This window comes from Meriones unguiculatus, chromosome 11 (genome assembly GCF_030254825.1).
Source record: "Meriones unguiculatus strain TT.TT164.6M chromosome 11, Bangor_MerUng_6.1, whole genome shotgun sequence".
In the NCBI taxonomy this organism is placed as follows: Eukaryota; Metazoa; Chordata; class Mammalia; order Rodentia; family Muridae; genus Meriones; species Meriones unguiculatus.
The window spans coordinates 94,732,196-94,749,737 of record NC_083359.1 but is presented as its reverse complement, the minus strand read 5'-3'; the positions used below and the strand labels follow the sequence as shown (position 1 = coordinate 94,749,737).

Below are 17,542 nucleotides of genomic sequence, written 5' to 3'. Positions count from 1 at the left end.
TTGGTCCCTTTGTGACCTTTCATTTTACTTTTCCCGCTTACATTCATTCTCCTTTTGAAGTATATCAAAATGGCCAGATTCTACAAACGGAGTTAATTAGACCCATAATGGGAATTGCTTGTACAGTTGCTTGCAGAACCAAGAACACAAGGCATCTAGGTATTCACAAAAGAATGTGTTATTTAAAAGACTGCTGAGGATCATCTGCGTAAATCTTCCATTGCATTTTCTCTCTCTCTCTCTCTCTCTCTGTGTGTGTGTGTGTGTGTGTGTGTGTTTGTGTGTGTGTAACACTGGATTTTGAAATATTGTTCTTCAGAGCAAACTAAAATCTCGAAAGGAAGGTCTATTTTTGGTTAAAGGCTTCCACAATCAACTGCAGTTTCTGGAACTGTAAAAGCATCACACCCGTGTTCCCTATGTCCCCCAGCCCCAGGAAAAAGTTACATGAACTATTGTATTTTATTCCTCCAAAGAGGAAGAACAAATCCACTTCCTCTCACCACAACTTTGAGGGATGGCCCATGTCTTCAATCCCTAATATTTTGCCCCAAACAGAGAAAAATTAGAGGAATTCACAACTGTAAAAGGATAAATGACATTTATTTTTTTCTCTTAAAAAAGTCATAGTATTTATACTTTCAGAGTCATTGTGATCTCAAATAGCCAACTGTTCTTAGAAAGAAAGGGGGGATTTCTACAGAGAATAAGAATAAGCTTATATGAAAAGGTGGAAATGGAAATCCAAGTGTGTTTTCACATACTGACTGTCCTGGATGACTATTAAGATAGGCTCTGTGCTATTCTAAAGTCTCAAGAACAATCAGCTGGAAGTTTCTAAAGCCAGGAACAAGATGACAACATGATTGACAATGTCAGGGTAGTTTGTTTTACCTGCCTCTTACATAATCACTAAGATCAGAGATTTTCCAAGATTGACCTTCTTTCTTTGTGTGTACTGAATTTTCAGAATAGAAAAAAAAAAAAAAGGAAAGCTCTGCTAAATATCTGACTTTACTAATTCATGTGATTTTTCACCACTCTGATTTTTCACATGCTTTGTATTGTTCCTTGAGCTCTGAAGGGGACACTTTCATCAAATCTCAATCAAACCCAGATTCCTGCACTGTGAAGCCTTTATCCTACTCATTTCATTTTGTTTTGTTTTGTTTGTTTGTTTTTCAGGGTGGCACATATCCCTTGTCTTCTATTTCCAGCCCAATATATTCTTTCTCTGTTGTTTTCTTTCTCTGATATTAAACATAGCGATTTCTCCCAATAAAACAGATTTCTTCCAAACACATGAACCTCTGGAAGAGACCATGATTTATTTATAGTTCTTCAGAGTTTAATGCTCTTATGTTTAATATTTTTGTTTGTTTGTTTTTTTCTTTTGTTTTCTTTTTTGAGACAGGGTTTCTCTGGGTAGCCTTGGCTGTCCTGGACTTGCTTTGTAGACCAGGCTGGCCTCAAACTCACAGACCTCAGCTGCCTCTGCCTTCCTGAGTGTTGGGATTATAGCCTACACCAGCACTTGATTTATGTTTAAGTTGTTTAATCTTTCTGCTTCACAAACTCGCTTCCACTCTACTTTCTTTCAGGGGTCTCCAGCCACATCCTATGCTTTCACCAGTTCTCACTTCACATTTTAAATTTTAGGACTGTTGCTGTTCACACTTGAACTTGAAAATAGATTTTCATTAGTTCAGTTTATCTATTTTAACCTTTGATATTGAAATGATGTAAGTAGAATTAGGTACACTGTTTTTAATCTACCTGGTGACTTAGCGTTCTGGGTTAACTATTTCATGCCTCGACTTTCAATTAATTTTAGGATAACCAGAAAAGTCGCTAAAGATGGTTCCTATGAAATCTTCACCCACTTTTCCCTAGTATTAGCATCTCATATGACTATTATATTTGTCAATAGGAAAAAAAGTCCTTCAGGAAGTATTTAAAAATTTTGGAGCCAACTGATTGAGCATAGAGAAATGGGTAAGAGTGCTTACCCACAATGGAAATGGATGGCTATCCCTCATAGGCTGATATATCTACAGACAATTTAAGGTTATTTATATAAAAGACATGTACTGCCTCATAATTTTGAGGAGACATGGAAAATAGGGAAGGAAATGAAACAAAATATGTTCTCTAAACATAACAGAATCATTTTAAATTTTAATAAAATAAAGACGATAGAAATACAATTGAGATAATTTTTAAACAAGGCACAGGTCTGAGGGAATATTTTCAGGGAAAACAGAAGAGATTCTGAACCAAAATTTACAACAATTTAAGAAATAATAAACTTCAGTAAAACTTCTAAGCATCAAATGTTTATGTTAGAAAAAAATCTCTAAAATAAATGTTATCTTATTGAATACTTTTTTTTACTATAAAAGGGACAATTCAAGCCTAAAACTTGCAGAAGGAATAATTTTTATTTTATTATTTATTAGAGCAGAAACTAATGAAATTAAAAACAGTAACATGAATTAAAAAATAGAATTATAAAGCCAGCCCTTAAAAGGATAAATTAAACTTGTAAACTTCTAGAAGAAAAGACTCCAAATGCTAGCACAGAAGGGCTTTCACAGACATCCAATAAAGCATTATTACGACCCATGTACTCTGTCCACACATTTGACAATTCAGGAGAAACTGATCAATTTTCTAGAAGATACAAGCTGCCAAATCTCTGATGAGGAATCTGAAGTTATTGCAATCTACTAATAATATTAAATCAACAGCTAATGGTATCCTAAAAAAGGAAAACAGAAGGTCCAGATGATTTCACTTGTGAATTCTACCCAAAACTTTAAATGACACCTACTGTGTACAAACTTTTCCAGAAAATGGAAAAGAAACAGTTATTAACATGGCCAGCTTTACCCAGATACCAAGACAGAGACATGACATCAAGGAAAACTATGGGCCAGCATGTCTTTGATAAAGATAATATTCCATAAAATATTAGTAAACGGAATCTAACATGAATAAATGTTATACAATAACAGTAAATTCCAGTTGTACAGGATGAAGTCAACATTTAAAGCAAACATAACATACATTTTAAAAATATAGTACTTGTTTTATACATGTAAAATTTACAATAAAACTGAAATGTGAAACACTGAGACATAAACCTTACGCACATATATAAGATTTGTGTGATTCAAATGACTCAGTACTGTCATAGTCATAGTTCCTACCCAGTATGATGAAAACAAGTCATATTTTTGACCCATTATCAGCTTCTATTTATGTGGGAAAGCAAAGGCTCTGCGACAGTCAGTACCGTCCTGAAGAATAATGATGCTACAGAACTGGCAGTTTCTGGTTGACAGACTTACTACCATGGCACAGGTAGCAAGCCAGCATGGCTAAGGAACTGACAGGAGAAATGAGACAATACTGACTGTCAGGAAGCTGACACAAAACAACTGAGTCAAATCAATGGAAAAAATAAAGTCTTCTAATAGCTGATGATGGGGAGTGGGGATGCCTATATTAAAAATAATAAAGAAACTAAGCAGACACCATGCTCCCATTTTTCATGAGGATAAAAAGGTCAGGTGGTCAACAATTTGTGGATGAGGAAGGAACATACACTTTGAAGATACTCCATTATTTGGGAAATGGCGCAAAGATAATAATAAATAAATGAATATCATTAAAGATAGCTTTTAAATAAATGAATCCCATTAAAGGTACCTTAAAAGTATTTTTTAAAAAGGCATCATTTTCACAGTAGCCATGAGTATATGTCTTTCACATTTTCATAGCTCCTACATCAGCAGAAAAAAATTAAGTTGACTATAGGCCTCATTCTCTGTGCTATGAAACCCTGAAACAAGTCACTTCCCATGGCTCATGAGTAAACACAGGAAGAACACAGAAGCACCTGTAACCCTGGTGCATCTCTCCTCTCCCATCTCTTCCTTTCCTTCTCTTGTGATCAGACTTGTAACTGTCCCAGCTTCATCTAGCTTCCTGACTGCTTTACACAGTATATCTACTTACTAGTCTTGACATTGGCTTCTTGGAAAACCTGCGCTTAAGCAGTATGGTCATGGGTAACATAAATGAACAGCCAGAAAGGTAGTGTCCTGAAACAGTTCATTCAATACTCGTTTGTCCTGGGCAGTATGTGTGTCACTGTATACACAGTGTCCACATAATTGCTGAAGTTATCAGCACTGTTAACCTACGAAAACATCCTGGTTTAGGAATGGCCTTGTAGACTACTGACAATATGATTGAACAAAGCCATACAGAAGGAGGAGGTGGCTCATTATTGCTAGGTTGAATGGATGCCCTAGAGAGGGATAATGAGATGCTCAGGAAATTAGAAAACAGGTCAAAGCCACAGACCTGTTAGCCTGGAAAGAAACAATTATCTTGCCTGTTATTGATAAGGCAGAAATGCTGAGCAATTAAGAAAATATTAAACAGTTAGTATTACAGAGTGCCAGGGAGATAAATGCTCAAATTAGGTCTGCTAAAGTTAAAGAGATGTCTGAAAAAAATCTAGGATCCCCAAATAGAGGGTAGAGGTATCTACATAGTAACTTATACAGATGCTCAAAATACTTAAAACTTTATAAAGGTCAGTCAGTGTTTGCCAAGAAGAGCTAGCACTTCTCCTGAGGTAGAAGACACTGTAAGAGATAGAAAGTACCCCTCCCCTAGGACACTGTGCTAGCCTTTTGCTATGCTGTCAATACAATAATTAAAGTAATATTTAAGAAAAAGTCAGGCAGGAAAGCTCTAGGTTTGACAAGGAAAGGAAGAGATTACATGGCTTTTCTATTACAGGCCTGAAGTGAGTGATGGTCAGTGCAGAGAGTGGCTCATATACCAAAGGTACCCTGGCATAGGGAAGAAGAAGGGATAAAGAAAGATCCTGGAATCAGGCAGGCTCCTATATGTTGTGTGAGGCTAGAAAACTGAGTGAAGGGAGTATTCCACAGGGGATCCTAGGCCCTCACATTTAGTAAGGCCACCAAGAATGCAGTGGTCAAAGGGCGTTTGTAGAGTTGAGCAGAGCAGCTAGCCCTCTCCTCTGCAAGCCAAGGGTGAGGGTGAGGGTTGTGCTCAGTGAAATCCACTGATCCATAGGACTCTAAAGGAATAGGAGCCAAGAGGTGATGGTCAATGGCCAGAGCCTGGGAACCACAATTACCATAATCACTGAGGAAGCCAAGGGAGCTGTGGATATGGTTAACAGAGCATGACATCCTTAGAGAAAACAAATGCATTGCTCAATGCTTGCAACTTAGGAGAAAAGGCAAGAATAGAGGGTCAGGAGGCTAAGAGGGGCAATTCTGGTAGAAAATTCAGGATTCACCAATCAGTTCTCAGAAACCTGGTAATTCTGGGCCCAGAATCCATAGAAGAAAGGGACTGAGTGCCCTGAGGAGGGCTAACAACATTGTTCCACGAATAAAGCTGTGGATACAATGTTCACTGTATAAGCATGAAGATCTGAGTTAGTACCCAGGTAAAATCCAGGCACAGTGGCCCTTCTCAGTGCTGGTGTGGCTCAGCCAGGAAGACTCCGGAGCTCACTGGCCACCAGTCTAGCCAAAGTGACAAGATGCAGATTCAGTACGATTCTGTTACAGAATGTAAGGTAGAGAGTGATTAGATGAGGCAGCTGGAGCTGACCCCTGCTCTGGCCTCCATACCCAGATGCACACACAATTTTAAAAGAAAACGATATGATGATTCTTCCAGTCTTTCCCCAAGGGAGCTTGCAGCCACTACCCTGTTGTTCCTACACAATAAGACATATTCAGACATACTGAGTATCCTGGAACAGCAGGATGAGGTTTCCCGAAAACCATCCTGATCATTTCCTTCTCATGGGAACATGCGGGCGCAGGTGCCAACAGAGTCCTGACACGGCACATGCAGGCAGTAGGAACAGCTTTCTCAGGAGCAGAGAAAAACTGACAGTAAAGCTGTCAGTGTTTGTAACAAACGCTGTCCTTCAAGAGCCGAAAGAAGCTTTCAGTGGCATCAGGCGCAGCAAAAATTTAGACAAGTACCCGGAATGACACAGCCCTGAAAATAAGTATTAGTTCAACAAGTTGGAACAGCTTTGCATTTGGGCATATAAAACAAAAACACTGGAAAAATAAACAGAGTAAAAATGTCGTGACTTTTAGGAGACAGTGACATGTTTACCCTATTTGCCGTCTGATGTCTTTATGCGTCGTAATCTGTCTGGCAGGACACAGACAGAATAAATCACGAGAGATAGAAAATATTTAAACAAGTTTATCAAGTCCCTCAAAAGCAGTCAAGCTGGGCGTTGTGGCATGTGCCTATAATTCCCAGCTGATGCAGGAGGATCACCATAAGTTTATAGCCAGCCTGGGCACAGGAACACAGTGTTCCAGTGAAACTGATACAACTGACAGCTATTGACAATTCTCAGGAACACAAAAGTCTTAACAATTACACAGAATTATTCCCTTTGATGATCCTTATGTGTTTATTTTTTTATTCAACTGATAATGAAGAGAGCACTTCTGAAAATCTTTTACATTTGAAAATTTAAAGCACATGTCTACAAAAATCCTGTGAAGCCAGCCCAGTGTGGAGGTAAGAACCTATTCTCCCAGCACTTGGGAGATGGAGGCAAGAGGACTGAAGGTTTGAAGCCAGCCTCTGTAGCACAGTGAGTCTCAGACCAGCTTAGCCTAAAGGAGCCTGTCTCAAAACCAAACACAAAGACAAACCCACACAACAAAAATAATTTGTGTGTCAAATTCCTAACAGACTTTAGTGAGAGAGCTCCTAAGCAATGTTTACTAGCAAAAACATAGCTAATCTGGAAGAAATGTTTAAAAACAACAGTAAAAAAGGAAATTCATTAAGCACCATTATTAGTTCAATAAAACTTAATTGTTAGATTATTGTTGATTTTTAAGTTTAAGATGATTATAAAAACTGTGTCCTTACATAGTGTCTAGAAGGAGAAAGAAAAACAATATAACCCCATTCTATTTTGGAAAACTTCTAAATTAAGGATAACAATTAAAATTCAAGAAACAAAAATTTGCAAAGTACTAAAACAGAAATGGGAAAAAAGTTTTCTGTCAAGTGAGAAACAAGAAAGCAAAATTACAAAAACAAAAAATAAACACTTGAGCACATACTAATTCGTTAGAAATAAATAAAATATATCAACCACCCAGTAATCATAAAGAAACTGATATAGTAAGGCATATCTAACAGAGTAGATATTAAAATTAAAAATTAAGATAAATGATATTTACAAAAAGCAGAGTGAAGCCAAAATACCCAATAACAACAACAAAAGATATGGGAAAACATGTATTATGAAAAAGAAAGTATTAAATCTGATTTGGCTTAAAAATCCATTCCATGAGATAACACTCAGACCTGAAACTGCTTAGGTGATAGAGAACCAAGGGTAAAACCAGATACAACTGCTTAAAAGAAAACATAGCAATAAAACAGCTCCTAATGACGTTCTGCTATTTTAGTAGATCTGGTGTCTTTCTAGGCCATCATCAGAGAAACTTCCTCCTGTAGCATATCCTGCAGATAATACGCAGAGAGTGAGAGACCTTGGGAAACTCAGCCCTAGATGGAATTTTTCTATCAAAGTCCTCCCTTCAGGGCTCAAGGCTCAGGGCCCAAGGCTCAGGCAACCTCCTAGGGAATTGTTTAAGAGCCAGATGGGATGGAGGACACCAAGGGAAAACAGTCAAAGCTCATATGAACTCACAGAGACTGAAGCACAAGCTTAGGGCCTGCATAGCTCTGCACCAGGTCCTCTTTTATGTATTGTAGTTTCCAGTTTAGTGTTTTTATGGTATTCCTGAGTATGGAAATGAGTAGCTCTCTAATTCTTGTGCCTTCTCTTAGGCTTTTTTTTCTTCTGTTTCTTAGATTTTTACTTTTTTTTTCTTTTATTTATTTTCTTCACTTTATGTCCTTATAGCCCCTTCCCACCTCCCCTCCAAGTCCTACCCTCTCTCCTTCCCCCCTCCTCTTTCCACTTTTCCTCAGAAAAGGAAAACTCCTCTTTCCCATCTACCCTACCTCAAGTTGCATCAGGACTGAACATGTCCTCTTTCCCTGTTAAGGCAGTCCTTCCAGGGGAATGTGATCTAAAAGCTAGCAAGTGAGTCCCTGTCCAATACAGTCCCCACTTCCCTTAGTAGAGAAGCCCTTGAAGCCTCATCTTTGCAGGGGCTTTAGGTCTAGTTCATGCATGGTCCTTGTTTGATGCCTCAGTCTTAGTCCTTGTTTGATGCCTCTGGGCCCTGGTTATTTGGCTCTGCTGTTTTTCTTGTGGAGCTCCTATCACTTCCGGGTCCTTTTCACTTTCTTCCCACTATTCCCTATTCCCTAGGCATTTACCGATGTTTGGCTGTGAATCCCAGCATCTGTTTTGAGGCAGCTGGGTAGAGCCTCTCGGAGGACAGCTCTGACAGGCTCCTGTCTGCAAGCTTAGCAGAGTGTCATAATGTCAGGGGTTGGCAATCTCAGATAGGGTGGGTCTTTGGTAGGGCCAGACATAGATTTTACTTTTAAAACATCATTTTTACTATATCTATATTCTATGGAATTTTGAAAACTAGCATTATTTTATGTAACAGTAAGAAAGATAGCTTAAGATGAAGAATCTTCATAAAAGCAATGGCCCCATCCCAGACACGCACATATCATAAACCAGGATTGCAAGGGATTCACGTTAAAGTAAATGAGAAAGCAAGCCCTGGCTGAAAGGGAAAGTAAGGAAATTTACTTATCTTAACTCTGGCCCTGAGTACACAGAGGAAAACATAAGAAATTCCCTTGAAGATCTGACTCATAAGCCAGACAGAAAATCCTGCAGGGCTTCCATCTGAACTCAATTACCAGATTTCATTAAAAACAAAAACAAAAAAACAAAAACAAAACGAAAGCAAAACAAAACAAAAAACAGATACCAGCCTTGTAAGTAAAACATAACAACAAAACAAAACAAACACTATCCCCACACACAGCCCAAGCAAACAAGCAAACTCAAGCAAAAGCAGAGGGTTTGAGTTAGTGGTTACAAAGCCTTCACTTGAATGTCACAAACAAACGCAAATCTTCTCTGGAGGAAGCTAACTTTAACTCAGACACCAATTAATGCTAAGATCCATTCCTTATAAAACATGTTCATTTTCAGAGATGAACATGTAACAAAAGTGTAACAAACTGTGTATCTAAGAATTGAAAAAAAATCATAGAATCATATGTACAGCAAATTGTTTCTTCTCAACAAAATACAAACATTAAATCAGACTATCCTAGATGATAAGGGAAGTCACAATGGATTTTAGGAAGTTGGATGCATACAGGCTAGAATATTTAACTACAAAGCAACTAACTGCAAAGAGACAGATATGATTTCAAACAAAACAAAAGAAAGGAAATTGACGTACTTAAAACAATCCCAATGAACATATACACAAATAACATTGCTTAAGGAAGCAATAATAAATAAGTTAGAACTGAATAGTGATAAAATATATTTTACATTTCAAAATTAGTGGGATAGAAAACAAAATTTAATTTTTTATTAATTACAATTTATTCACTTTGTATCTCAGCTGTAGCCCCAACTCCCTAGTCCCCTCCCAAACCCACCCTTCCTCCCTCTTCTCCTCCCTTGCTCCTCCCAGAATCCACTGATAGGGGAGGTTCTCCTCCCCTTCTATCTGACACTCGCCTACCAGGTCTCATCAGGACTGGCTGCATTGTCTTCCTTTGTGGCCTGGTAAGCCTGCTCCTCCCTGGAGGGGGTAATCATCAAAGGGCCAGACTGAGTTCATGTCAGAGACAGCCCCTGTTCCCCTTACTAGGCAACCCACTTGGACACTGAGCTGCCATGGGCTACATTTGTGCAGGGCTCAAGATTAGCTCCATGCATGGTCAGTCCTTCGTTGGAATATCAGTCTCAAAAACACTGCTGTGCCCTGATTTTTCGGTTCTGTTGCTTTCCTTGTGAAGCTGCTGTCCCCTCCAGGTCTTTCTATCTCCCCCTTCTTTCATTAGATTCCCTACACTCTGCCCAAAGTTTGGCTATGAGTCTTAGCATCTGCTTTAATACCCTGCTGGGTAGTCTTTCAGAGGCCCTCTGTGGTAGGCTCCTAAAAACTTTGATTTAGTGTGTGTGTTGGAAGAATGCAGCCCTGTGAGAGACGTGGACAAAATTTTGAAAAGTAGCATTATTTTATGTAACAGTATTCCTACTGTTTGTTCCTATGTAACAAAATTCCTACTCCTTCTCATAAGGGTCTAATGACAAGCTGAATTTCACAGCTAATGAGGAGACTCACCCTTAAAACATGTATTGGGCTTACTTAGAGATCTTGGTTGAGGGGCTACAGGAAGAAACATGAGTGACCCCAAAGAGGGTGCATGATGGCTGTATGCGGCAGGCTCTCTCCTCTAACACTACCTACATCTGAACTTATGTGTCACAGCACTTTGGGAGTCGAATGACCCTTTCACGGATGTGGCCTAATGCCATTGGAAATATCATATATTTACATGACAACTAACAATAGTAGAAAAATTACAGCTATAAAATAGCAATGAAAATAATTTTCATTTCATAGTAAGGGTTGGGGAAACCCTTACTATGAAGAACTATTTTAAAGGGGTCTCAGCATTAGGATGGTTGAGAACCTATATATTCATGTCTCTCCCCATGACCGGGAAGACATGTGCAATTAGAACAAAATTGTATTGACATGACTGAGAATCGTGATGGCTGATACTCAGGGAATTGTCTAATGACCTTCCCACCTAGAAGAAGAGTATGTCAACAGTTCATAGGACTAGTCATGCCCCAAGAATGTGCAGCTATTCTCATGAATATGGCAGTTGTTTGAGTCAGAGACAATGATGTAATACATAGTATGTGCATGAAAGTGGGGGCATGTGTGCCAGGCTGAGCTTGTCAGAGGACAACTTTGGGCAGCTGATTCTTTCCTTCTACCATGTGGATCCCAGAGACTGTACTTGGGAGGTCAGGCTTAGTAACAGGTGTTTTTACCTACTGAGCAATTCACCAGCTCCAGAAAGTAGAACTTCGAAACAAACTAACAGCTGCAAAACATCTTAACAAATGCTGCTGGTCCAACTGGATGTCTACATGTAGAAAAATGAAAATAGATCCATATTAACACCCTGCACAAAACTGAAGTCCAAGTGGATCAAAGACCTCAACATAAAACCAGACACATTATATCGGCTAGAAAAAATAAAGTGGGAAATACCCTAGAATTCATTGGTACAGGAGAAAACTTCCTGAACAGAACACCAACAGCACAGGCTCTAAGAGCAACAATCAATAAATGGGACCTCATGAAACTGAAAAGCTTCTGTAAAGCAAAGGACACAGTCATCAAAACAAAGCAACTGCCTACAGATTGGGAAAAAATCTTCACCAACCCTTTATCTGACAGAGGACTCATATCCAGTAAATATAAACAACTAAACAAGCTGAAAAGTAGCAAACCAAGTAATCCACTTAAAAAATGGGGAACAGAGCTAAACAGAGAATTCTCTGTGGAGGAATATCGAATGGCAGAGAAGCACTTAAAGAAATGCTCAACCTCATTAGCCATTAGGGAAATGCAAATCAAAACAACCCTGAGATTTCACCTTACACCCATGAGAATAGCCAAGATAAAAAACTCAAGTGACAACACATGCTGGAGAGGTTGTGGAGAAAGGAGAACCCTCCTCCACTGCTGGTGGGAATGTAAACTTGTACAACCACTTTGGAAATCAATCTGGCGCTTTCTCAGACAACTAGGAATAGCACTTCCTCAAGATCCACCCATACCACTCCTAGGCATATATCCAAAAGAGGCTCAAGTACACAATATGGACATTTGCTCAACCATGTTTGTAGCAGCTTTATTTGTAATAGCCAGAAGCTGGAAACAACCCAGATGCCCCTCAACTGAAGAATAGATGCAGAAATTGTGGTACATCTACACAATGGAATATTAGTCAGCAATGAAAAATAAGGAAATCATGAAATTTGCAGGTAAATGGTGGGACCTGGAAAGGATCATCTTGAGTGAGTTGTCCCAGAAGCAAAAAGACACACACGATATATACTCACTCATATAAACATACAACATAGGACAAACCCACTAAAATCTGTGCATCTAAAGAAACTAAGCAAGAGAGAGGACCCTAACTAAAATGTTCAATCCCCATTCTGAAAGGCAAAGAGGATGGACATCAGAAGAGGAAGAAAACAGGAAACAAACTAGGAACCTGCCACAGAGGGCCTCTCAAAGCCTCTGCCCTGCAGACTATCAAAGCAGATGCTGAGCCTGATGGGCAAGTGTTGGGCAGAGTGAATGGAATTTTATGTAAGAAGTGGGAAATAGTAAGAGCTGGAGAGGACAGGAACTCCACAAGGAGAGCAACAGAACAAGAAAATTTGAACACAGGGAACTTCCCAGAGACTCATACTTCAACCAAGGACTATTCATGGAGATAACCTAGAACCCCTTCACAGATGTAACCCATGGCAGTTCAGTGTTCAAGTGGGTTACCTAGTAATGGGAAGATGGACTGCCTCTGACATAATCTGATTGGCCTGCTCTTTGATCACCTCCCCCTGAAGGGGGAGCAGCCTTACCAGGCCACAGAAGAGGACAATGCAGCCACTTTTGATAAGAACTGACAGACTAAGATCAGAAAGGAGAGGAGAACCTCCCCTATCAGTGGACTTGGGGAGGGGCATGCATGCAGAAAGGGGAGAGAGGGTGGGGTCGGAAGGGGAGGAGGGAAGGGCTTGGGGGGGGATACAAAATGAATAAAGTGCAATTAATAAAAAAGAAGAAAAAAAAGTTGAAAGTAAACTTTTTATTCAACTGGTAAAAATAACAAAATACCCTGACAAAGCATAGAATAAAAAGAATATCAGACAATACAGAAATTGTGAATTGGAAAGCAAATAAACAAATTTATTACATGTAGTGAGGAGGTTGGAATTTCTGTGTCTTCAAAAAACACCAGCTGGGAGTGGTGGCATACTTCTTATAATCTCACCACTCAGGCAGGCAGAGGAAGGTGGATCACTGTGAGTTCAATGCCAACCTGGTCTACAAAGTGAGTCCAGGACAGCCCAGCTTACAAGGTATTGGAACTCCTCCGAAAACCCACAGCAATATTATAAGGATATGTTTGTGCTTTAATCCCAGGTGCTGGGCCATGGGGCTGCTTTGAAACAGCTGACAATGATTTGCCACATGCTCTAGCAGAGGCATGGTTTTGCCAGGTGCAGATAGGTTCTGTGATCAAGTGATGTTTGAAAAAAGTCTGGGGGCTTTTCAGAGGGAATATAAATGATAGGGCCTAATAGCTGTGGTGGGTTGTTGGTTGTTTGGTGGTTGCTATTGGTTGTGTTGGTCATGGTTTGTTAAGCAATCATGTCCAAAGAAGAAAGAAGGAAGGAGGAGGAGGTTAAGAAGAAGGAGAAGGAGAATTAGATATCCTAAATGTGAAGATCAAACTTCCCCCAAGGAGCTCAATGCCCCTAATCAACAATGATGTTGGCTCTGTACTAACACCTAACTTTTTCAGGGCTTTCTTCCCATTCGCTCTATCCTTTTTTCTCTCTTACCTAGTATTAAGGAGGCTGAAAGGGGAGAAGAAAAGGAGTGGCAAAGGGTGGAAGAAAGAGGAACCCATAAAGTTGTAGAAGTCCAGTTACAATTACAAAACAATAGGGAGATGGCCTATTACTCAAAATAGCTGATGCTTCAAAATGATCAAGAAAATCGGTAAATTTGCTGAAAATTGGCCATGACAGAATAGACACAAATGTACATTAACATCAAAGGGAGCATGCAGAAGGATAATTTTAAAGATTATCAAGAAAATGCCCTACAGCAGAGGCTGCCTTCTGTCCTGTCCTTAAGTACGTATTTTATGGCATAATAGCAGAAACATAGTATGGCTACATGGAGAAGTCAAACTCAGGAGGCAAATGGACCCAGAGGAGGTAACGTGTGTCAGTGGTTACAGCTGTCAGTTTCACACAATCTAAATAACCTGGAGGTTATTTATATCAGCTTGGCATATGGATGTATCTGTGGAGGACTCTCTTTATTCAGTTAAGGTAGGAAGATTTGCCCATGGACGGTGACAAAGGATCCTGAACCGTCTCAGAGTGGAGAAGGCTAGCTGGGCAGGATCATGCACTAATTCATTACGCTCTGGTATTGACTCTGGTAATATATCAGGGTTTTTTTTTACTTTTATTTTGGCTACTTCATTGCCAAGATGGACCATAAACTAGAATTGTGTGATAAAATAAAGCCATTCACTTCTACGACACTTTTGTCAGAGTATGCATGCATGTATGTATATATTAACAGGAACTGACAGGCAGGATATCCAGACTAAAAGGAGTAAAAGAGAACATACCTCTACGCATAATGAGGCAGAAAACAGGAAGGCTTTCCTTTCATATACTGTTTGGGTTTGGGCCTGAGAAGAAAACTGGGTTTAAAGCTGAGGGAGAAGACATGTTGAGGAGGTTGGAGAAGCTTTACAGTAGGAGTGGTTTGGGGAAAGCTTTATCTGTATCAAGGTGTCTGGCAAGGCTGTGGCATGCTAATGTTGGCTGTGACCTCACAGTAGCCATCAGGTCCATTCTAATTCCTCACCACCTCCCTAGTGTACTACTCTGCAGGGTTCCAGCCTACTGCTGAACGAATGATTCCCAATGATAGGGAGCATCATGCCTAGTGTTTTCTCCCAGACATTCAAGTGCTTAAATTATTCACAGCATCTATTTCATGAACACACAGCTGAGGTGACATCAACTTGCTATTGTTTGCATCACAGTACAAAAAAGATACATATATGTCTCAGGTCAGTTAGAAACTTCAGTATTAAAAAAAAAATCCCACTATCCTTTCTGGATAGTGCTCTGTAGATTCAGTTATGCTATATTAGCGTACTCTGTTTCTTTGGAAGATCATGACATTTCTAGCATATAATGCACACAGAACAGAGAGAAATGGTCAAGTTCTAATGCACAACAGATTTACCATTGTTCTTAACATCTTCACTACCACAAGGCTTGGGATGGAGATGCTATTGTGAGTATGTTAGTATGTGTGCTCAGCACACACAAGGTCCTGGTTATAACCAGACTAGGAAGACTTCTATCTCAATAGATAAGTTACAGTTTTAGATGCCAGTCTTGGAGACCTGAGAAACGACTTCTATAAACTTGCAAATACTGTCGAGTTGCTTTGTCTCTTGGATTTTCTCACAGAAACAAAGGTAATGATGATACTTATATTTGCAAGTAGGATCTGTATGCTATCACATGGTTTGCAAAGGTGTTTAGCATATCTTGCTAGCTTTATTGTCATATAGCTATTTGGGGGGGTGAGACAGAGTCATAAAAAGGGACTTATATTGTTTTATAATATAAAACATCTCTACAAATGCTCATATTTCACTCATTAGGGTTTAAAATTTCATAATCAGATCCTAGAATTGGGCAATAGACTGTTGCTCACTTCATATTCAGCTTTTAAGAAGGCCAGGATTCATTTCCTGGCAGGGCACGGCTTCACTCCCTGATACTGGAGAAGTCATTTGTCAGAAGTAAACTTCTCTTTCTCCATTCCCTCACCTGCAACATGGGCACTAAAAAATGACCCAACCCTCTCATTAGAAGTTGGAAGACCTGGTTGACTCAGGTCTCTACAGCTTTCCCAGCCCTCCTTTTGGAGCAGACACAATTAATATAAAAGGTGAATTCACAATTTGAAACATGTGACAAAACTCCTTTCACAGATAACAGGACTCATCGGGACTATGCCCATCAGAACTCAAATTCCTCTCTGATGCCAGTTCAGAGCTGTGAGGCCAGAGAAGGACAATAATAACACTCCAATAAGATTTGGCATTTATAACTGTACTTTCAGTGCTTGGATAAATCTTCACTTCGCTAGCCCAACAGCATTGTAAGATATTCCTGGCATGCTGCAAGCTACACAGCCCTGCCATACTGAGAGAAACACCTTCTTCATAAGAGCAAGGCGTCTCACAGCAGCTGTTAAGGTGGAAAGCAAGCACTAGAGAAAACTATTTGTAGGCTAACTGGATTCTTTAACATCCTAACATTTTTGAAGAGATAAAAGCAGATTGCAAGAGCAGGGGAATTATTCTACTTCGAATTCATGTCTCTAAACTTATTTCCTACAAGTTCCAAATATAGAAAGTCCGAGTCATCAAGGAGATGTCACTGTAAGGTAACAGAAGCTACTGGCAGCAATGCAACCACTGTCTACCCTTACGTCCTCTTCTCTTCTTTTTTTACCTGCGAAAATATGCCCTCATATTAGACATGTACTTTCAAAGGTATGGGGGAATACAAGAGAGGGCAATAGGGGACGTGATGAAAATACATCAGATATGTTTCAGTTACTTTTCCTGTTGTGCTGACAACACGTCCTAATAAAAACCAGCTTAAGGGAGAAGAACTATGCTTGATCCTGGTTCAAGCCTCCAGTCCCTCATGGCAGGGAAGTTGCGATGGGCAGAGTGTGAGGTTGCGCTCACCACCAGGAAGCAGCAAATGAAGGACTCTTGTGCTCAGCTAGTCTACTCCTATTTACATATCAGGATCCAAGTGGGAACCAGTGCTGCCCTCCTTTAGTCTGCCCACCATGGTTAATGTAAAATGTCCGTTCACAGCATGGCCAGAGACTAAGCTAATCCAACCCCTCCAGGCTTGTCGGCTTGTCCCCTAGGTAATCCAAGCAAACGTGATTCAACAATAGACCCTCCTGTCTCCTTTTCCCCCTCTTATGGGAAGTGGCTCAGCCTCAGAATTTCTACTTCTTTATTTTCTTCAGTCTACTCCAGTGTAGATCCTGACTCAATAATTCAAAATAAACCAAAACACAAATAAAATACATTGTGATATGAGCACCCTTTGTCTCTTTGTACTAAAACCAGTCCCTGTGTCTTTGGGTTTATAGTCTAGGTGCTGATGAACTGTTATGTTACTCTGGACTCCTGGAATGAACCATCTACCAGGATCTCCTTTTTTTCATTTTCATTTTGAACAACTACCTGTTGTATAACACCCATTTACTACTATTATATCAAATTAGGTATTTTCCAAACTGAGGTCTTAGGCCAGTGATCATCTGAAGACATCGCCTCCTGGAGTCATGTCCCACCATCCCGTAGCTCCACTAATGCTGGCTTATAATCATGTCACACCACGCTACCCCTAAGCCTGGCCCTCAACCCCTGGGAATTTCTACTTGTTTGGCTTATACGTATCTCAGGCATCTTATTTTTATCTCTCTCCAAATTTCTTTCAGAACTGTATCCTTAGCCACTAGTATCGGAAAACTAAGGAGAATTCTAAAACCCATTCTAGAACAGGAGGAACGGAGGCTCACCAAATGGAAACAAAACAAAAGAAATGAAGTTTACAGGGTAAGAGTAAGGCATT

General features: G+C 39.8%; 1 protein-coding gene across 1 annotated transcript in view; it reads right to left on the bottom strand.

Annotated features, from left to right (window-relative positions):
• The window catches only part of Fmn2 (formin 2), a 312,755-nt gene that overhangs the window by 38,491 nt on the left and 256,722 nt on the right, over window positions 1-17,542 (bottom strand). The window lies entirely within an intron of this gene.